A 22,515-nucleotide genomic window follows, 5' to 3' on the forward strand; every position below is an offset into this window, starting at 1 on the left:
CAGCTGGGATCCTGTTAATATGGAAACTTCCTGACCTGCAAGGTGTCAATCAGAGTCCTCAAGTAAGCTTACTTCTTCTCCTCCATTGGCTGACTGCCTGGAAATGAGCCTCCTACTTCACATTATATGTCATTGTGAGTTTCCTTAAAGAGTCCGAAGTTGGACTTGCTTTACTGATTGAAAGAAGAAAAAGGGAGAGCCTGGGTGGCTCAGTCGTTAAGCATCTGCGTTCAGCTAGATCATGGTCCCAGGCTCCCAGGATCAAGCCCTGCATCGGGCTCCCTGCTCAAAGGAGAGACTGCTTCTCCCTCTCCCACTCCCCCTGCTTGTGTTCCTTCTCTTGCCATCTCTCTCTCTCTGTCAAATAAATAAATAAATAAAATCTTTAAAAAAAGAAAGAGAGAAGGAAAAAAAGCTATTCTGACAGTGTTGTTCCTGAGTAAATATTAAATTTTCAAACACTTTGATCAGAACTTTTTTCTTTATCATTATCACTTCCACTGGATTAGATATATTCTTTGTGTAATTTGGGATACCAGGCAGGGGATCTATGAGAGGAAACAAAATGATGCACTACTTCTGGAAAATATACTATTTGACAGAAAGTTGTCTTCGTGATGAGCACCAGGAAAAGAACTAACCCCGATACTGTATATTTAGTATATTTTATCAGCCTTAATATGCTTGAGATACACAGTATCTGCTTTAACCTCTGGTATCTGTGAATCACTTGGGCTGATAATTCACATCATAACATGGTTCTAACCTTTTTTTAGGGTACTACCTAATGCAGTCAAATAGCAATACACTTTTATTTATTTTATGTTAAACACCTGCTATCTTCACAGTAAGCTGCTGAGGTCTCAGAAGTGAGCCTGCCACATGCTGTATGACCTAGAGTAAGAGTTGAAGATGGGACAGACTTAGAAGAGAAACATACCTGAAACTGAACAGACAATTAAAGCATTTGAAACTCAGAAGCTTGTACTTACTTAATGTCCTGTTGCCACCTAATAAGACTTTTAAAAATTGAAAATGGAATTCAGGGTAGTAGAAGTTCTAAAAGTAACAGAAAATAAAAGAAACAGAAAATGGAGGTTAGAAAGGAGGCCATTACTACTCAAGATATTTTTGGAAAGTTAGAAGTTTTGTGTTCAGAAACAATTAAAAAATAATTCAGGTAGGATAAAATATCTTTTTCTGAAACTAGATTATTTTACCTTAACTCTTCCTTTCTATGCCATAGGCACCCTAAGAACAACTAATTTTACTCCTAAGAAATTTTCTAACTTCCAAACTTGGAGGTTGTACTGAAATTTTTTTCAACATGTGGCTTTTTCTTTTCTAGCCCTCATTAAGAAATCATTGGTATCCTGAGGGTCAGTCAGGCATCACATGTACCTCATTACAAAAATTTCATGTTAGTCCTAGATTTTCTTGGTTCTCCCTTGATGGCTGCTGCTCTGTGAACTGCTTTTATATTAAAGCTATTTTGCTGCTTGTAAAACAAAATTCCATTGGTGGAAAGTTCCCAGTGTTTGTGATACTTCTGTATGTTTCATATTATCTGGTTTAAATATTAGTGCCATCCAGGTTCTAAAACAGCTGGTGAGCTATGCCCTTCATCTACAAACATGGTCCTCTCATTCTAGACCTCTGAAATTTCTCTGGTAGAATGCCTTCACCTGCAGTCATTAGCAATATTTAAGAGAGATCTTACTAATCCTCCCATAAATGTTGAAATCCATGTTTTCATTGTGTTATCTATCATTTTGTTCATTGTTCAACTATAATTGCATCAATTTCCCCAAAGCGTACTATGTGTCATAGCTAAATTGTCCACATGTATAAAAGCACTAATCAGATCTGCATGCAGTGTTAAAGTTTCACTTCTGTTGTTCTACTAAAGAGGCAAAGCCCATTGCCTCTGTGAGCTCTTAGCTTCATCAAATTATTCCAAACAGACTCCAAGAAAATCTGTGTTGTAACTCCTGTCCTATGGAAAAGTGTCCAAGATGGGAACCTTTGAGAGATATCTTTCAGCAGTACGAGTGGTATAATATCTAAAAGCACTTAGGGAGCTGTTTCTATAATGCAGTTAAAATCACTGTACTAGAAGTCTTACTTGTCATAATGTAGGAGTGACTTCATGCCATTTTTCAGGAAGTCTCGAGATTTTTTCAAATCCCCACAATTAGGGAATGATCATACAATTTAAAGAATTACTGTTTCTGCACAAGACACACACCCTTGTACCCTTTTGCATTCTCACGTTGTGGTTAGTGCTATCCTTCTTCCCTAAAACATGGAGAGCCCAACCCCTCCCTCCTGAACTCACTCTCCACTCACAGGATCATCTCGGGATGTTGTATAATAGAGAACAACCCATTTCACACACACCTCCAAAGAACACATTCTCTCAAGCAGAGTCTCAAACACATAGCTCTGTGCTAAAGTACATCCTGCCTCTGCTGGTTGGAGTTTTCACAAACCGAAGCCTAAATAAAGGAGCAGTGTGGTGGCTACAGCACTTCAGTCCGTGCTCTGCACAGAATTCCTTAATAAGCACAAGAGTAGTACAGGACAGTCGTAGACCACCTCCCTGCATTCCAACTCTGAGACATGACCCTTCTCCCCGCACAACGAGTCACGATTCAAAAACTGGGGGAGAAAAGATGGTAAGATAGAAGAGGGCAGCTTCGTCTTTCCAGAGATGGATGATAGGCAAGTATCCCTCTGTCTTTACCTGTCACTTCCCATGAGGGGAGTCCCCAGGAGAAGTGCCACACAGGCGTGCGTCTTCTCTTGGGGAAATTGTTGTTGACTAGCCCATCAAGCAACAACAAAAAGTGCTTTATGTTGTGTCCAAAGAAATATTAATCTGGGCTTTTAAAAACGGAAACGTGATTGCCAGGAAAATTTCTTCGGCTAGCCTTGCTGGGTAGTTTGTACTTGAAGTAAAACTGTCACCACCCACTCTCCATTCAACCCGAGATCTAAAAAGGCCAGTGAACTGAAAGGAACCAAGAGCCTATCCGTCCCTCTCAGAAAACAACCACAGGAGCAAATCACGTTGGAGGAAGGCTCGACAACTCGGAGAGACCATCTCCTCAGGACTGGGAGGAGAGATATGGAGCCATTTTTCACTAGGTTCACAAGAAAATGTCAGCTCACAGCTGCTAGTGCCTTGCCAGAGCGCATCTTAATTCGGTCAAAAGGGACCCAAGCCAGTCACCCTCACAGAACATTTTCTTAGAGAGTCCATTACAAATTTGATTCTCTCTGCTTTGAGCATCTTCTTGATGTAGTCTTTGGCAATTGCATGGTACAGATCTGCATCCAATTCAAAACTAAATGCCTTCCCCCATTTCCTCTTAAAATCATGTGAATTAGACACTTCTGAGCTAACAGTTTAAAAAAAAAAAAAAAGGAGGAAGGAAAAAACCCACCTCTCTCCCCACTCCCCACCCTCCTCCCAGCTTCTTGACTAATACCTCTGGGCAGTTTACTTCAGAATAGAGCCGATTCGTGAGTGCACAATGGCAAACTGGATACAAGTCTCCTATCATGGAAAGCACAGGCAATGCTTTCTTTGTAAAAACCCAGGAAAATACACATGCTGGAACAAAAGACACTCTATCTGCACAGCAAGAAACAAGAGAAATTGTGTGTTTGTTTTACACACATCTAAACCCAGTTATTTAAAAAAAAAAAAAAACACGCCTTGGCATCTCTTTTAATGATGACATATTGTATTCTTCCCTCAAACCGTTTCCCAATAAAATAAATTTTAAAGCTTTGGCTCCAAGGGGAGGTAAAACATACTCTGCCATAAGAATACCTGGTGTGTGTCTTTGTTGGTAGGGTGCCATTTCAAACTTACTATATTTGAACTCAATTATGTGGAAAATGAAGACAAGGCGAATTCAGCCAGATAGCTCTGAATTATTCTGACATTACGAGAAACGCCAAGTCAGCAGATATTTGCTGTTTACATTTCACAATAACCTAATCGTGCATTTGCAGCCTTCTGGAGCAAAATGCTAACTATTCTCCAAACAGCCACCTGACAATCTAGGGCTCAAACACACATTCTGACTCAGAAGGAGACATCATGACGGCTCTCCACTGGCTGTATTGAACAAAAGCTCCGCAAGCAAACGGGAGGCATTTGGTAATGAAGTGAGAGTCAAATCAAGTTTAGGTTCACATCTGGGGGAATATGGCACTGCCTACCCAGCGGTTGGGGAGCAGGAGGGTTTGGAGGTTATAAATAGAAAACACACACATAGACACATAGAGATATTGAAGCCAGACCGGGGTCAGTTTCAGCTTACTAACCTAGAGCTCCGTTCAAAGGAAGCAGAGAAGCCGCACGTCCTTTCCCACCTTTCCATGGTCCTCAGTCAGTGTCTTCTCAAACCACCTGTACTGATCCAACCCATTCTCAGATAATATAATTTTCTTGATAGAAGTAGTCTCAGCTGAGCTTTGCTTTTTTCAGCATGGATGTCCAGAATTCTCTTTAAGCCAGACACAGCAACAAAACTGCCGCTGAGGTCTTTTGTTTTCCCCTCCTCTCAAAGATGAAGCATGCAGCACTTTCTCTCTCTCTCTCTCTCTCTCTCTCTCTCTCTCTCTCTCCCTCTCTCCCTCCCTCCCACCCTTTCCCCTCCCTCTCTCGCTCCTCTCTCTCCCCTCACACGCTTTTGCTCTCTCCCTCCGTTTCTCTTTCCCCAACCCCCACCAGCAACCTCACTGGATTCCGTTCAGTCGGGGTCATTTACATCTCCCAGCATGAGAACCTGTGTTCTGTAAGCGCCTGTCTCTCACTTTTGGGTTTCCTCTGCGAAAGGGAGGGGGGCGGCTCTAGGTGAAGTCAGGTGACCCCTCGGTTAAAAGCCACAGAGATGGATGGAGTGTGTGAATTTTAATATACACACAGGCACATTTACATTACAAAGCAGCGAGGCAAATCTAGCTTCTAGGGATTAGGCATTTTTGTTTTTGCTTTCATAGTCCCCTTTTAGCAATTAAGAGAAGCTAATATAGTATAATGAAATGTAATTAAAGTTTTCAGTGTTAATAACAAGGCTGCATACTTTCAGAATCATCCAACTGAACCATTCTTTTAAACTTGTAAGCATGACTTTCTTTTTCTTTCAAGGGTCAAAGAATCAGTCATTTTACTATTTACACACTTTTCCAACTGGCCTTTTCTTTGACATCTAGTTCAACTTATCTCAAAGTTAAGGACAATCAAAGAAGACCAAATAAGAAGAAGGAAGAGGAGGAGAAGGAGCCGAAAAGACAAAAAGTGACAGAAAACCAGAGTATATCACATGGATAGAAATCAGTAGTTTCCTATTATAGAATTAGATTTAATAATGAGTAAATTCTTTTTTTTTTTTTTTGCTCTTAGGCAAATAACTTTTTCCTTCTCTGCTTCAATGTCTCTGTCTAAAAAATAGAAAATTAATGCAATAAATGTAGCATCTCCCCTCCCCGCCAATCAAGCAAGCGTAGCAGAGAGGGATGTCCAGGTACAGAAGCCACTGAAAAAACTTGTGTTAACCTTGTACAGTGTTGAAGGTAAATTTATAGTCTACGGACTTAGATCTTAACGAATAAACTTGCTACCACCTCGTTCCCTGCTCCAAAGTTTCTGAGTGCAGAGCACCTCTTTTATCTCAATCATTAAATAGGAATGAAATGCCTTCTGCTCTTAGAAACACCGCAAAGAAAAACAAGATAATCTCCACAAACTATTTTGACAAGTCGAGATAAAAAGTACTTTATGAAGCTAAATGACAAGTAATTAGAAGGAGATCAACAAGTTTGGCTAGAACAAGTATGAGAAGAAGAATCACTGACTTGGCCTCTGGGGCTTGATGCATGGATTCTTAATTTCAAGAACAGGGTGACACGGGTGTCTCTACAAAAGAGAAGAAGAGGAGGAAAGCTGACATAGATTCACATTATCCCTGCCTCAAAAGATAACATTTCCAACTCTTACACAAACAGCCTCTCATTCTCTCCAGAGTGATGTCAGGAGAGTGCAGCATTTACTGCTGGGACCAGGCACTCCAGCTGAAATACACCCAGTCCCCTCCATAAACACCACTCAGGGGTAGACACGGAATGAGTAACAGCTATTCACTCTTCTTGCTTGTTTTGTATTTTAAAAGCTTTACCTTGCATGGAAAAGATCCTATTTAAGCTTTTAAAATAAATTATATGCTAACTGGCTGCAAATTTAGCTTTAGTGTGTGCTACAAAAATTGGCACCGAAACATTGGACAATAAAAAAAGATCTTCCCTCAGAAAAGTTGGCTTAGGCAAATTTAGGAAGACCTAAAATTTTGAAGGATAAAAACATAAAGGATTTCATTTTACTGTCTCTTATAACCAAACTAGCTGTTCTTTAACCTTTATTTTTCCTTTCTAGCACTGGGTGTCTTTATTTTGCATTTGCCTCCCCCCCACCCACCCACTTCCTCACCCTCTGGCCTTTCTTCTTTCCACTGTGGTGTCACTTTCCCTGAATGAGCAAAATGTTGACATTAGAGAGAAACAGGAAAGACATCTTTTTTTTTTTTTTTAAGACTTTATTTATTTATTTGACAGAGAGAGATCACAAGTAGGCAGAGAGGCAGGCAGAGAGAGAGGGGGAAGCAGGCTCCCCGCTGAGCAGAGAGCCCGATGTGGGACTCGATCCCAGGACCCTGAGATCATGACCTGAGCTGAAGGCAGAGGCTTAACCCACTGAGCCACCCAGGCACCCCAGGAAAGACATCTTTGATTATGTCAGAAAATGCTTGGGTTTTCTTTTCTTTCTTTCTTTTTTTTTTAAAGATTTTATTTATTTATTTGACAGAGAACACAAGTATGCAGAGAGGCAGGCAGAGAGAGAGAGAGAGAAGCAGACTCTGCACTGAGCAGAGAGCCCGATGCGGGGCTTGATCCCAGGACTCTGGGATCATGACCTGGGCCGAAGGCAGAGGCTTTAACCGCTGAGCCACCCAGGTGCCCCAGAAAATGCTTGGGTTTTAACTCAAACTCCAGTGTGTGGAAACTTTCAAGCTCCATATGCTACTCTAACAAAGAGGCATGATGAAAAATCAACTCTAGACTGCATATTTTTTATTATTATTAAAACCCGAAGGATCTTAATTTTTAAAAACTTATTAAAGTTCACCATTGATGGGCCAATGCAAAAAAAAGAAAAAAAAAAAGGATGAAAATAATTTAGCAAAAATCTTGCAGCAAATAACCCCAGCCATCTTTTTAAAGAGTCTTCTGTTACTCAGGGAACAAACGAAAGTACAGAGTGTGAAATAAATCTTTGCTCATGCATTCATTTATTCAACGAATGTTTATTGAGCACTTCCTTTGTGTCAAGCACTATTCCAAGCACTGAGGGATACAAGGTAAATAAAACAGACTCTGAACCCTTTCAGAAACAGGTAATATGTACCACTGAATACAAGAGATGTAGGTGCAAAATGTTAAGGAAGGTCAGAAAGGGGGGGGGTCTCCTTAGTGGGAGGCAGGATGGTTAAAATAGAATAAGTGACATTTGAACTGAGCCTTTAAGCATGTGTCAGTTTTCTAGGTAAGAAAGCAGATGCAAGAGGATTTCAGGCCACGGGACACAAAAAGCATGAACAAAGACCCCGTGTGCAGTGCGGTATGGCTGGAATACAGGCTGCTTGGGAGAGAGAGTGGTTTGAAAGATAGACTGGAACAGGCTGTGCGTGATCTTGAACGTTCTGCCCGAGTATCTGTGCTTTAGCTGAGATGCAGCAGCAAACTACGTAAGGATCCCTGACTGGTAAATTATTTGTTTCACAAAGATGATTTTGGGGTGACACGGAGGGTCACCCCAAACTTTCCTACTGATAAGAATCACCTGCAAGTGATAGCAAACACACAGATTCTTGGGTTCTACTCCAAATCCAGAGATGGTCAGGGATCTGAATTTTTAACAAATGTCCCAGGTGATTAGACATAGGGATAGTTACACAGAGTTAGTATTCTCAGGATCATTGTTAAGCCAAATAAAAGACTTCTGCTTCTTAGACACTTAAACAAGGGATTTTCACATAAAGGTTGGGAACACTTATCAGAATCAAATATGACGAATGTGCTTATTTTGAGCCATGAAACAAAATGATACACAATAGCCATGCAATCTCATTTCTATCTTATCTTATGTGAAACCTTCTGACTTGTGAGGTTGAATTTATTTATCATCTCTCACTCACATCAGGGTCTTTCTTATGTCTGTGCTTCTGATCCCCCTTCCTGGTATGACCTCCCATTCCTTTTTCCAACATCCCTTTATCCTTCAAGGACTCCCTGCAACCACTGGGCACATAAATTCACCCCTTCTCTACATAAGGTATATTGATATTACAACAACAGAACCAGAAATAATTCTAATTTCAAACTCATATTAATGCCAGGGGATTTAGCTTTTTACATTGTCACGATGATTCTGTGAGGTACTAATACTATCACTTAACTCTTGAGGAAAGTAAAGCCTGGAGACATTAAATAATTCACCAAAGGTCAGAAAATTAATAAGTTTCTGGATTAGGACCCAACTCAGTCTCTGCTACATGATTAATATCATACCATATCTTATTCCCTAAACATCTGGAACCCAAAATTTAGCAGTTGATTAAATCAGTAGATAATGTTATTACTCTTTTGCTTTCTACCCTTTTGCATGCTAATGGCTCCGTTTCAGGAGTTGGACTCTGTTTCTGGGTTTAAAGCTTTTCTCTGCCACTTTCAAGCCACTGTGACCAAAAGTGAGTCATTTAATGTCTCTGTGCCTCAGTTTCCTGGCCTATTTCATAGTTTCATTAGAAACTTGAATGAGAATCCATGCCCAGAACAATTAGATACTTAATGTTAGTTATTATTTTTTATTAGTAGTATTGTTGCTGTTATTAACAAGTGAGAAGCAAATTCTCAGTTTATCCCCATATGAGTTTTTGATCTCATCCAGGGATATTAAGTGGTAAAAGAGCACCACTGACTCTGTGTATTATTAAATGTAGTTTATATAGCTTTCACTCTAGCTTACAGAGCTACAATTGATTTGATCAAATTAGGAAGATGCACCAAATACTATTTAACTAATCAAAAACTACACATATTGCTTTATTATTAGATCTGTACTGTATGGTCTCTTGCCATTTGTGATGGTTTCCTGGCAGGCAGAAAGTAGAAATTACACCATTTTTTAAAAAACCATACTTATATTTTAACAATAAGCTAAATGCTAAACCTTCTTAAAAATCAATTATGCCTGCTTTTTGTACAAACTACTGTCTTTTTTTTCCTGAAATAAATATTTCCAATATTTCCATGGAATATTTCCTTACCTTCTCAGACATGCTTACCGGCAAACAAAATTTCTTTTAACTATGCAACGTTCTTGTCAATTAAGTGTATCTTTAGTGTAGATATGGTATTGTGCTTACATGAAATCACAACCAAATAAACAATAGATGTTATTTGTCAGTGGGAATAAAATTCTGCACGAGAACTGTGGTTGTACATTTTGTAAACAATCGACAATCTCAAGAAAATCTTTTCTTTTTTCAGTTTTATAAATTATTGATCATAACAGGAAAAGATTGTACCACTGATGGCTTGTTTGAGTGTGAACTAAATGACTGGTGTACTACTCTGTAGACCATTGGGTGTGAGTGTAGCTGGCTTTGGGGTTGGCAGTTATAGTTAATGTTTGCAGAGATCTCTGGGAACTTTCTCTCCCTGCCTTACAGGCTGCATAACAATTTTCATAAAAAACAACTCATCTCTTTTTTGACTGCTTATGCCAAATTAATGCATTTTCAGTCACTGTCAAAAGTATTCTATTCTACTTGAAGATGGTGATATGTATGTGCATGCATGCATAATTATCACAGGCTATGGTTAAAGTTTGATTATCCCATTCTAAGAGAAGAAAAGCAAAAAGCAGAAAATTCCTGCTTTGGGTTTTTCTTTAGTCTTGACTAACCAGGCAAAGCAGGTGCTTTAAGAATGGCCTTTAAATATTGCATGGTGTCAAATACACAGAGCCAACAACCCTGGCTTCACAATTTCCTGCCTGTGTGGTACTAGATGAGTTACTCATCTGTAAAACAGTGGTGATATTTGTTGCATAGAGTTCTCAGGCATTAAATGAAATAATGCATATAAAGTGCCAGGCACAGTGCCTAGCACACCATTTTGACCACTACCATTGTCATCACCACCACCAGTGTCACCATCACCACCATTACCATCCTCTTCCTACTCATCGTCATCACCAAGGTTTCTCATGTACCAGACACTGCTCTCAGTAAGCACCCAATAATGGCAGCTTCCGTTATTACTGTTACTATATTCCTTTCTTTTACTGGCTTTCAGTTTATGACATTGCATATTTTGAGCCTATTGCCCTGATGTAAAACACACCATCATGTCCCTAATCAAAACAAAAGCTTACATTTAAATACCTTTCAGCAGTGTATGAAGTAGGAAAAACCGTAACACGTTTTCCCTTTCACTAGTCTTTCCTCTCTGTAAACAAGTCTCAGGCTCAGACTGTGCACGGGGAAGGTCTTCCCTGGATGATTTCTAAGTCTTCTGGAAGCAATTCATGAGGTATTATGAATCCTTACAAGAATGTGCTTCATAGGACTGAAGAGACCAAAGCACAAGTAGAAGTGCTTTCTGTACTGAGTGGGCATCAATAAATTCCATTGTTGACAGCTGTCCTTTACGGATCTGCATTTCTGATCTCATAATGAATCATCCACTTCTGATTTCTGAAAACTGGTTTGAATTGTGATCTTTTATTTTCTCCAGAAGCTCATGCTCTTCCATAGCCTTTCATCTGCTTGACCTTGCAGACCCCATCAGATGGACATGAAGGGGGCATATATGGGGTCTCTTGTTCTAAAACAAACTCTACCTGGCTGAGCCTAGACAGGATGGTGAAGTCAGTGTAATACGTTGTCTGCACCTTCCATCCTTCCTTTCTCTGCCCTTTAAATTACTCCCTTTAAATGGCACACTCTCTCTCACCTTCCAAATCCTTCCTGATTTTGATTCTTATCTCATAACAAAACCAAAATTCAGCAGAATGCACAGTGTAAATTTGTATGTGTTACTTGAAGTAACACTTATTGTCTTGGTGATTTGGATGGCTTGTATAATCTCTTAAAATGTAAACATTCCTTGGAAATAGAAACTAAATATGGTTTCCAGGAATTTTAAACCATTGTCTGAAATATGTCTATTTAACTGGACTGAACCCAACAAAGCATATTTCTTTCAAAGCCCAATCTCAAATCATGAAGGAAAATGAATGGGTAGGGAGCTCTATACTCTAACCTGAATAACTTAGCTTTGGGAGCAAAGGACGGTGGGTGGCCACCTTGGTTTTGAATCATAACTCCACCATGAACTGACTGTATGACTTTGGGTAAGAGAGCTTAAGGCCACTATGCCTCAATTTGCTCATTGATAAAAAAGAGAATATAATATCTTAAAGGAAGTGCAATCATGAAATTGCTGGCACAGAATATGGCACATCGCAAGCTCTCAGCAAGCAGGATCTTCCTTCTGGTTCTGCCTAAGTAGTCATCTAGTAAATAGCTCCTTTTTCCTATGGGTCATCTTCCATGAGTCACCTGCTCCGTTCATACCTCCTTAATTCACCTGACCCTGATATTAGTATCTTTCATCATCAGAGATTTCCCTATCCAACTAAGATAGACTTTTGTAGAGGGTCTAAATTTTAGTCAAGTAATTTACCTTCTCAAGGCACCAGACCAACTTAACAAAATCAAAATCATAATCAAATTGGATTGACAAAGAGGGAGAAGAATATGGTAAAGAATGAAGAGAGGGTAGTCAAAGAGAGAAAAGAGAAGAAGTAGTTAAGTGATCTATCTAGAGGCCTAGAGGTGGTACCATAGGAGAGTAGAGAAAGTGCAACTGACCTTATTAGAATTCAAAAGACCCTAGCCTTGGATTACTCATTCAATATCAATGGCTTTGTCTGTGAAATAAAGATACTGAACTTCTCCCAAGATCTCATCCAGTTCATAGATTTTGGTTTCATGAGGTTAGAAAGTAAAATCATTCACTACCAAGCCCCATTAGTCCACGATACTGGGGTGGGTAGCTCCCACCAAATCAATCTGACTCTGCTACATACTCCACCTCCATCATCTCACTTAATCTCCATGGTAGTATTACTATCCCCACTTTCAATTTTTGGGTCAGTGACCTTTTCCAAAATCAAAGAGGCAAAGGGACAGAGCAGGGATTACCACCACCTTCTAATACAAAGCCCCAAGTACTTTTTATTGTACCATGCTGCCACCCTCTGGGACAGAAGCTGGGAATAAAGCTATATAGAAATTAAACCTTCATTGAATGACTCTACAGTGATATTTTACATAAACGTGGTATGTCCTGTAACCATTATGGAAATTCAAGGAAAACATGCCTGTTATGGCAGTGATGTGCTGCTCAGTGTTTAACAACTGACATAATGGAAAAACAAAAAGAAACAAACAAAAAAATGGATAGATAGCATTTGTCAATTTCTGCAGAGTAAATATGCCACCATAGCCAATTTCAAGCTATCAGCTTAAAGTCACTGAACTGGAGATGGGGAGAGATGTACATAAATAGCTCTTTCAAGGTAATGCTAGCCATCTCCTGCATATCACTGTGTGTATGTGAGTGTGCGCGCGTGTGCACGCGCACGTGTGTATATGAACCTGAATTTATATTTCACCTTAAAAAACACTGAAAACCCAAAACATACGTCCAAATGCTTATTATTGAGTAACTGTGAGTGCCATGTGTTTCAGTTAAACTCTAGTAAGTTTCCTTTCTAGTCAAATATGCAGATTCCTCATCTATCTCTTTAAATTTGAAAATATAACTGTCAATAATCCCAGCAAACAAAAGAAACCTAAACCCCAAGCTCCCAATATTGACCTACTTATTTCCGTGTAGAATAATGGGTGGTTCTCATACTATTTTCAAATGTATACTTTTTGAGATTTCTTATGAGATGTATGAGGTGTTCGATGGAGCTCCAAGGTAGGGTTCCCCCAGGAAACCAGCAAGTGCCAACAGCAGTATTTGTTGGTACTGTCTCAGCAAAGAGCCATTAGGGAAACCCGAGCCTGAAAAGAAAGACGAAACTATCCCCTAGCCCCACATTCCTTATTCCTCACCTTAAAGTGCCATAACCGCTTGAATTCCTCTGAAATAAAAGCAAGGTGACTGACAAGTTGTAGGGAAATTGCATGCATAATTTACATGGCCCTGTGAGCAAGCAGAGGGGTTGTCATTTGTGTAGATGCCTTACAAATGATATTCGGATAGATTGTTTGAGGAATGACTTCTGATTGCTGAGACAATTTACTTCATCTTACTCATTTCTTCTGATTGTGAGATACAGAAGTAAGACTATAGCAGAGGTTTAAATGAGAAGAGTGTCCTATGTAAGAAAATTTGCACAAACGCCTGAATTATTGCCTATATAAGTGTGCAAAAATTCCTCCCCACCCACTAAATCAAGACAAAAGAGAAAGGATACTGAAAGCATCACTGCTGTTCAAAGGAATATGAGATCTGTACTGAGGAACAACTCACTTTTTAAAAATTATGATAAGAGGGGAAAGTTTTAAAATTTCTATTGTTATCTACAGCATAAGCATAAGGGCCTATTTAGCCAGAGCGATTCCATCTTGGATTAAACAGTCATTTTGTTGTTTATGCAGTAAAACTTAAACTGACCCTGCCTCCCTTACCCCCCACCCCCAGGGGATACTTACTTAAAAACAAGTCTCAGAAACCAGTCCCGGGTAACAAAGCCCAAATACAAGGGTGGGTCAGGCCCAATGGAGATATCCAATGGGGGGGGGGGGGCACACATACTGTCTCCCTAGCTACCAAGGAGTATTGGCCCCAGCTTTTGGGCACCAATTCTGACCCAGGTGATAGGCTAGTTCAAATGTCTACCATAGGGTCAACTGTAATTCAATTGGTCACTTATGTGTGACCTAGCATGACTATGTAGCTTTCTCTGTGTGTTACAATCTCATTGGCCACCTGTGCGTGGCCAGGCCCAACCATATGGCCTTTGCCCTTAAAGACTAGTCTGCGGGACAGAGAGGGGTCGAGCTCTCTGTAAGAAGTGTGGCCCCAGCGGGTTGGTTTGATTCTTGATGCTTTGCACGAAATAAAGCTTTGCTTGACCTTTGCTTTGTCTCACTCCTCTAATCACGGACCCATTATTGGGGGACCTTTCACAAGTATCTACAGATATCTACTTACATCTGAGGTTAGCTAACATAGTAAAAAAAAAAAAAGTACTAAAAAGTTAAACAAGAAAAAATATTTTACAATAGAAGAAATAATGGTTAGGACTAAACTAAAGCAAAGGATGTTAACATCAGGAAGAATATCCTGTTAGCTTTGCAGGTACCAGAGCAGATGGCTGGGGGGGATAAAAAAAAAACAAAACCAAGAAAAAGACCAAAACTAGATCTTAGTGGAGAATTTTTGCTTTGAAATCTTCATGAACACAATATAAATATCCCTCTTCAATTGCTATTTTTTTAATATTAAAGAGCTAAGTTAGAGTAACACCTTGAAGTTTCTTTCTTAATGATTTTTAAGAACTCCACACTGCCCTCATATATATGCCCTCATATTTACTTTGTAAATAATGAACATGATAAAAATGAAATTAAAATAAAATCATGATTCAGATTTTTCAAAACGTGGGAAGGTCTCTGAGTTTTAGATTGTCTTACTATTTTTTTTTTAAGTTTTAATTATTTATTTGACAGAGAGAAAGAGAGAGAGATCGATCATATGCAGGCAGGCAGAGGGCCAGGGTGCGGGGTGGGGGGGTGAGGGGGGGAGAAGCAGGCTCCCTGCCAAGCAGAGAGTCCGCTGTGGGACTGGATCCCAGGACCCTGAGATCATGACCTGAGTTGAAGGCAGAGGCTTAACCCTCTGAGCCACCCAGGCACCCCTAAATTTCAGATTGTTAATTTAAAAAATAGAATTCATATCTAGTGAGCTTAAAGATATCACAAACTGGAGCCAATCTGAGGTTCCCTCCAACTCAGGAGAGTCCTCAACAATCAAACAGGACAGCTGGAGTAGGAGGAGAGAGGAAAGATTCATCGTAAGTCCCTTGGGTAGAACCAACAGGTCTTAGTAAACAAAAGGAATTTGGAGCATGTACAAGCACAATTTGAGGGTGACTAATTCCTGGCTTGAGCCTAGTGGATCTCATTTCCCATTTCCCCCTGCCCCCACCTCACTTCACCTTATATCTTACATCCTACAGTCAATGAGGGTTGGGTTAGTCCTTTAATAAAGGGCTGCAGATGAGTTTGACACTGAACAATTTTGAGTCTGGAGAAATTGCCAGAAATCCAAGTGGAGATCTTAAGAAGTCTGATGTGGGAATGTAGTATTAAGAGTTATCCAGGGCATAACTGAGTCCTCTCACTGAAGTAAAAGAATGAGGGGATGACACCCAGCAAAAGACTAGGAATAAAAAAAGGGAAAAGGAAATAATCAGTATTCGAGGTAGAAGGAAAGGATTCAGAGCCATTAAATGACACTGAGAAACATTATCTAAAAAAAAAAAAGAAAAAAAAAGAAAAGAAAAAAAAAAGAGAGAGAGAGAGACAGAAAAAGGAAAAGAAAATTAGGAGACAGCCATCGTCTGTGTGGCAGACTGCCTGTGGGGCCAACAGAGAAGACCTGGGGAGAGGCTGATCGATGTGGCACCTAGGAGGTTTTTCTGTAAACTTGGAGAGCACTAAGCAGGTCACTGGAGGAGAGACAGGAAGGAGACAAGGTGAATACCAGCAGCCTCCAAACCTGTTCTCTCCCCCAATCTTCTCAGCTGCTTTAAAAATATATCCTTATGCCCTATCCTTGGAGATTCTGAGTCAGTAAATGAGAGTTTCTACCTCACCTCTGTTCTTGAATTTTGACCATACTCTTCTAGGACGCTTTATAGAATTCCATTTTGTAAATTTTTTTTTAAAAGATTTTATTTATTTATTTGACAGACAGATTACAAGGAGACAGAGTGGCAGACAGAGAGAGAGGAGGAAGCAGGCTCCCTGCTGAGCAGAGAGCCCAATCCCAGGACCCTGAGATCATGACCCAAGCCGAAGGCAAAGGCTTAACCCTCTGAGCCACCCAGACACCCCCCCATTTTGTAAATTTTTATACTCATCTTCCATCTAGTCTGCAAGTACCCTGCAGGTAAGAATAATGTCTCTTTCGCTCTTAATCCCCATATCATCAAACCTGAAAAATAAAAGGTACTTACTAATACGTGTGGGTTCACTGGTCATCTTAGCCCTGTTCTTTAAGACAAAATCATCCAAGTGACCAATTCCAAGGACTGTAAAGACTTAGACCCATACTTGAACGAAGCTTGGTGTATCTTTTAATAACAAACAAAATTTTGATGCTAAAATAAAATCTAAAATGTATCTTGAAATGGCCAGCAGCAAGAAAAATAAGGTTTCCCAAAATGATTCATGACATATAGCCACGTCGGCTTTATTTTGGGAGGATGTTGATTTGATCTGGAGATAGTTAAATGTGTTACTCTAAAAGTGTATGTGTTTTCACATGATTTGAAAAAAACATAATTATAGCTGTCCATTGATAGCCTATTCATTTACAGTGCTATTTTGGAAACAGTAAGTTTCAAAACTGGTTTCCAGTTTTGGAAGGAAGTTCCACTGTATAATAGCTCTGGAGCTTTGCCCCCTATAGATTTCCTTCATTGGAATTCAATAAAATTTAATTGAATTACAATGGGTGAATCCACAAGGTGTCAATTGCTGACTCTCAGATTAAAGAACTCTCTTTCCTCAGGCATTCACACCTACCAGTGCTGAGTTTCGGGGTTGGGTTTTTTGAGAGCATCTCTATACCAATGAACACCTGTGTGCATTAATAAATAGCAAAATAACTACTGTAGTGAAATCACATTTAATTTTAGGAATCGAAGAAAAATTCACTGTATTTCTATTCTAGCACACAGGATGTAGCTTACTTCTTTAAAATGTCAAGCATACAGACACAGATTTTATTTAAAGAATGTGGAAACACTGCTTTTCTTTCTTGATTGACTCTAGGATATATATAGTCTTTTCTCATCAGGAAAAAGGTAAGTTGATATGTTTTCTGAATGGGCATACTAATAACATTGTCACAGTGTATCAGGGAGCTTTCAAAGGCATTATCTCACTTTGTCATTATAACCACCAATCAGGTCGCTATAGTAAGTGTGGTAATTCCAGTTTTTCAGATAAGAAAACTGAAGCTCAGAAAGGTAATCATTAAGTGTAAACCACGTTTGGCTCCTTATTTCCCCCTGTATTTTTCCTTTCCATTAAATAATGCAATCACTAACTACTTTCTGCATCATTCTAAAGGTTCTGTCTAGGCATGCATGTGCCTGAGTCAAGATAAGTGGGCCTTTTCTTCATATATATATGTAAAGTTACCCTTTACTTACATTTATATCTATGCTCATGAATGTAAAATACACACAAAAATTCAAACTAACTGAGGAAATAATAGTTATCACCAGAAGGCTTTGTTACAACATGGTTTGAAAGCTATCATTTAACTTTGGAAAATGAAAAATAAATGACACTAATTAAAATATTTTAAAAAGAGATAAAAATCAACATAAGAAGAATGCTTTCAATTTTGTTCTGTGTCAAGTTAGATTTTTTAAAAGTAAATTAAGATTGTGCACATCTGAATTTGCAAACAAAGCAGACATTAAATACTTTTGTTTTATAAACTACTAGAGACACAGTGAGAGAGGAACATAAGCAGGGGGAGTGGGAGAGGATGAAGTAGACTTCCCACGGAGGCGGAAACCTGACGTAGGGCTTGATCCCAGGGTCCTGGGATCACGACAAGGGCCAAAAGCAGATGCCTAAGGACTGATCCACCCAGACACCCCAAAAGCAGATGCCTAAGAACTGACCCACCCAGACACCCCAGAAACCACTTTTATTGGTTGTATAGACCAACAGTATAACATTGTGTAAATATTCTGTCTTAATTTCCACAAATCTGGAAAAGTTCTAAGAGGTATTAATGAGAAGAAATCACAGATATATACTTTTTCAAAAAAAAAAAAAAAAAAAACTATTGACCTGAAAAGCTGTTAACAAAAGCTTTGCACATCGAATTGTCTATTTTGCCATCATGTAAAAACTACTGCCTTTGATACTACTCACTCTTTCTCTCTGGGCATATATATAACATTTTCATTTGTACTCTGTTATTTGTTTTCTTTTTTGGTATTTAAACTATGTCATTTACTCACATAATTGCTCTTCTCATGGCCTTATCGTTACTTCTTGCTTTTAAGAATGCCATGCTATTTGTTTCTCCTCTTTCCTGTCCCATACGTGAGTCATCTAACTTATTTGAGCTCAGTGTCTATACCTATAAAGTGAAAAGCTGGAGAAGATATTTTTTATGATCCCTTCCAATTTTAAAGCTTTATTCAGTTTTAGAGAAAACCTGAAGGGTCACACCATATGGTGTAACACTAAAAGATAAAAATGAGGAGTTTCTTTTTCACTCCCTGTGAATTATTCTGGACACCTCCCTGGTTGATATTTCATACTGTAGACAAGTAGACATTGAGAATGTGAGAGAAAGAGAGAAACAGAGAAATAGTGAGGCACAGAGCTAGTAAGGCAGGTGGAGGGAGACAGGAAGGGGCTACAGGCAATTTGTGGATCACATCAGCATATTAGAGGTGTAGTTAAGCACTGTCACACCCAACCCCTCAATAGACTCTTCCCTCTTCATTAACAGGATCTCTTTGTGTCCAGGTACTCAAACAAAACAAAAACAAACAAACAAACAAAAAAACACTTGGTATCACCCTTGACTTCTCTCTGTCTTTCACTCTCCAGAGCAAATATGTCAGTTGTACCCCAAAATAGATCCAGAATCTAACCCCGTTTCACTACTTCACTTCATGTCTAATCCGGATGATACAAGTAGCCTAACTGGTCTCATTTCTGCTCTCTTCTCCCTCATATTGGTGATGCTGTTAAAACATAAATCAAATCCTATCACTTTTTTTTTAACCCTAAAGGCTTTCCATCTCACTGAGAGTAAAACCAATGGCATAATACGATTTATGAAGCCATTCTCAGTATTCTGGCCACTCCCAATACCTAAGACTTCATTCAGTGTGTACTGGGTTCTGGCCACACCGGCCTCCTCATATATTACCCATCTAGACCAGCAGGCAGACGCCACCATGCGGTCTTTGTTATCAACATCCCCTCTGCCTGGAAGGCCCTTCCAGATATCCACTCAGCTCCCTCAATCGTTTTCATCTTGATTCCAAATTTACCCTCTAAGCTGAGGCCCTTCTTGAGCATCCCACCTCACTTTACCCCTTCTCGCCTTCCATTAGGTGACGCTTCACTCAAATGAAAGTATAATAAATTAAGGATATGAGTCAGTTTTGGTCACATTTGTATCTTCAGTGCCAAGAACAGCGCCTGACATATAATCCATTAGTAAGTACTGGTTGGATTAAATTGAATTGGATCCAACAATGGTATGAGAACCTTGAACCATGCCTTGAAGAGCGGATCAGATGCTGAGTAGATAGATGATAAGGAATACACTGGGCACTTTTTGGTAAAAAGAATAAGCCACCTGGAAATATGAGCCTACTTTGGGGAATACCACATTCAGCCAGCTCAAGTTAACATGAGAAAACTGTCACAGAGCAGTTAAAGTCACAAGGCCAGTAAGTAGAAGAACACATGTCTAGAAGCCTGATCCTCAAACCTTCCCAGACCAGGACTCTTCCTAAAGATGCAGATCATTTAATTTTCAAGTTTAATCAGGACAAAACACAAGCAAAACAAAAAGGATTGTTTTGTTTTATCTCAATTGCTACCAAATCCATCGAATAAAGTAATGATGGATGTAAGGACCTATTTAGCTAGAGGCTTCCATCAAGGTTAAAACAATAACATTGTTTAATCCTTAAACTGTCCCTGATCACCTTCCGCCAGGGGATTTACTTAAAAACAAGTCCCAGAAACCAGCTCCAGGTAACAAAGCTCAAACACAAGGGTCAGGCCAGGTGAAGATGGAGACATCCGATCAGTGTAGGGGACGCATACTGTCTCCCTAGTTACCAAGGATTATAGGCCCCGCCCTTTGGGTACCTTTTGGGCGCCAATTCTGACCAAGGTGATAGGTTGGTTCAAATGTCTACCAGGGTAAATTGTAATTCAATTGGTCACCTAGCATGACTGTGTAGCTTTCTCTGTGTGTTACAATCTCATTGGCCACCTGTGCATAGCCAGGCCCAACCACATGGCCTTTGCCCTTAAAAGCTAGTCTGGGAAACAGAGAAAGGTCGCCCTCTCTGTAAGAGGCACGGCCCTGGCCGGTCAGTTTGATTCTTGATACTTGGCATGAAATAAAGCTTTGTTTGACCTTCGCTTTATATCAGTTTCGCTCCTTCAATCATGGACCCATTTTTTGGGGGGCATAACAATGGATAATATCCGCCTATATAATAACAGCCCATTATTAAGAATTAGCGTTGTATTAACATAAAAACGCATTTTAAACTCTCAAATTACAAAAAGCAATAGTGATCAAGATGGTGTGGTAAATGGATGGAGGTATAGATGATAAAATAGCAGAATGTTGACAATTCACGGAACAGGGTGATGGTTATACAGCACTCATTATATTATTCTGTTGACTTTCCATATGTTTGAAATTGTCTATAATAAAAGTTTAAACACAAAATATAAACTGAAAAGAAATCCGAAAGCCTCAATCAATTTTGTTTTCTGCTTCCTTAAAAAATAGTTATAACTAAGTTTTTCATTCTGTCTCTTATTTGTTTTTTCTTAATTTAAGAACACAGAAGTTGTATCCTCCTACATGTGACCCCAAGACACTGATACACTCTGAGGAACCTGAAATAAGCTTATGCACTCCAGTGGTCACCTTTAGAGTAATAACATCATGAAATCTATTAAATCAGGTGGAGTTATGCTTCATGGAATCAAATCATGATGTTTACTAAAAGAAGAACCTGAGTATTTCCTTCCTTCCCCCAATTTAGACACAAAATAGTAATAGAAATATACATATGGCATTGTCTTTCTCTCCCTCTCTCTTCCTTCCTTCTATCTTTCTATCCTTCCTTCCTGAAGAAGAATGTGTCCTCTATGGATGTTTATCAGCAGTGTATTCCTGTAACTTTACCTATTCCAGATTCCTAATTTTTCATCTTTTGCTACCAGCCCAGTCAAAATGCACTTTCATTTTTCCTGTAGTTTACAGTTATTTCATCCATAATTTCCATTTTATTTGCTTTTTGTGGGGGGGGCACTCTCCAGCTGTACAGAATTTCACAAATTCCCTTTATTTTGCCCTTGACTGCCCTTTCTCTGTGTTCTCCTACATTTCTTTATTTGCATTATGGACATCTATCTCTACTCTCAAAAAAAAAAGTCTAATGCATATGACTCATCGATGTATAATACAGTTCTGACTTCACAGTTTCCTGTTCAGGGATTCCCTTTTCCCTTGGGGAAAGCTTCCCACTAATAACCTCATTTAAGTCTTGTTTCCTCTTACTGTTTGATTATAATTATGGTATTCTTTGAAGTATCTTTATATGATTTCACTCCCCTGATTAAAGCTCTTCCAGACCTTTCTACCGCGGCTGGGATAGGTTTGACATAAACACGTCTCTTTCCTTCCAGAAGGCTGTGTAAGGTGTGGTTTGTCTGCTTCTGTAGTCCTGTGTGAAGTCTCAGTGGCCCTTCCTCAGTTCTTTCTGGCATCCTATCTAGGATAGGTTCTGCGTCGATCCTCCATCTCAGCCCTTTGTTGGTTTGCTTCCTAACACCAATAACAGTTTGTTTTTAAATATTTTATTCATTTGTCTGCTTTTTCTTTAAAAAATACTTTCACTATACTGTAAGTTCCTGAAGGATAAAAATCACTTAGTTGTCTACATTCTCCCCTTCAGAATGGGTAGAATAAAAAACTAGGATAAAATGGTTATGAGGAAAATTAATTTAAGCTACCTAAGTCTCACAAACATATATTTGATTTATTCTTTGTTCATCTTAGGGAAACAACTGAGAAATCTTTCAATTTTGGTTAATAGCAGAATACATTAAATTTGACTTCAATTATCTAAATAGCCAATCATTTCCTCTGCTGGCACATGCTCTCTCAGTGAAGATTTAAAATCCATGGAAGATGAATGATATTGACGGCCATCATGACTTCATTACCCTTCAAACATTTTGCATATTCTACTAGGACTCTTTCTAGTCTTTTTTGGTTAGCACATAAAATCTACCTATGGTCATTTACAAACATCAAAAAATGGGT

General features: G+C 39.2%; 1 protein-coding gene across 5 annotated transcripts in view; it reads right to left on the bottom strand.

Moving 5' to 3' along the window:
* MAGI2 (membrane associated guanylate kinase, WW and PDZ domain containing 2) overlaps positions 1–22,515 on the bottom strand; it is a 1,343,119-nt gene that overhangs the window by 729,397 nt on the left and 591,207 nt on the right. The window contains exon 1 of one of the 5 annotated variants that reach the window (XM_045089717.1): positions 4,342–4,610. The exons of the other annotated variants lie outside the window; for them this stretch is intronic. The gene's annotated coding sequence lies outside the window, so the exon portion shown is untranslated. Of the gene's footprint in view, positions 1–4,341; positions 4,611–22,515 lie in introns of those variants that run through there. 5 annotated transcript variants of the gene reach the window in all.

This window comes from Mustela putorius, unplaced genomic scaffold (assembly GCF_011764305.1).
Source record: "Mustela putorius furo isolate JIRA1106 unplaced genomic scaffold, ASM1176430v1.1 tig00003845_pilon_pilon_pilon, whole genome shotgun sequence".
Classification (NCBI taxonomy): domain Eukaryota; kingdom Metazoa; phylum Chordata; class Mammalia; order Carnivora; family Mustelidae; genus Mustela; species Mustela putorius.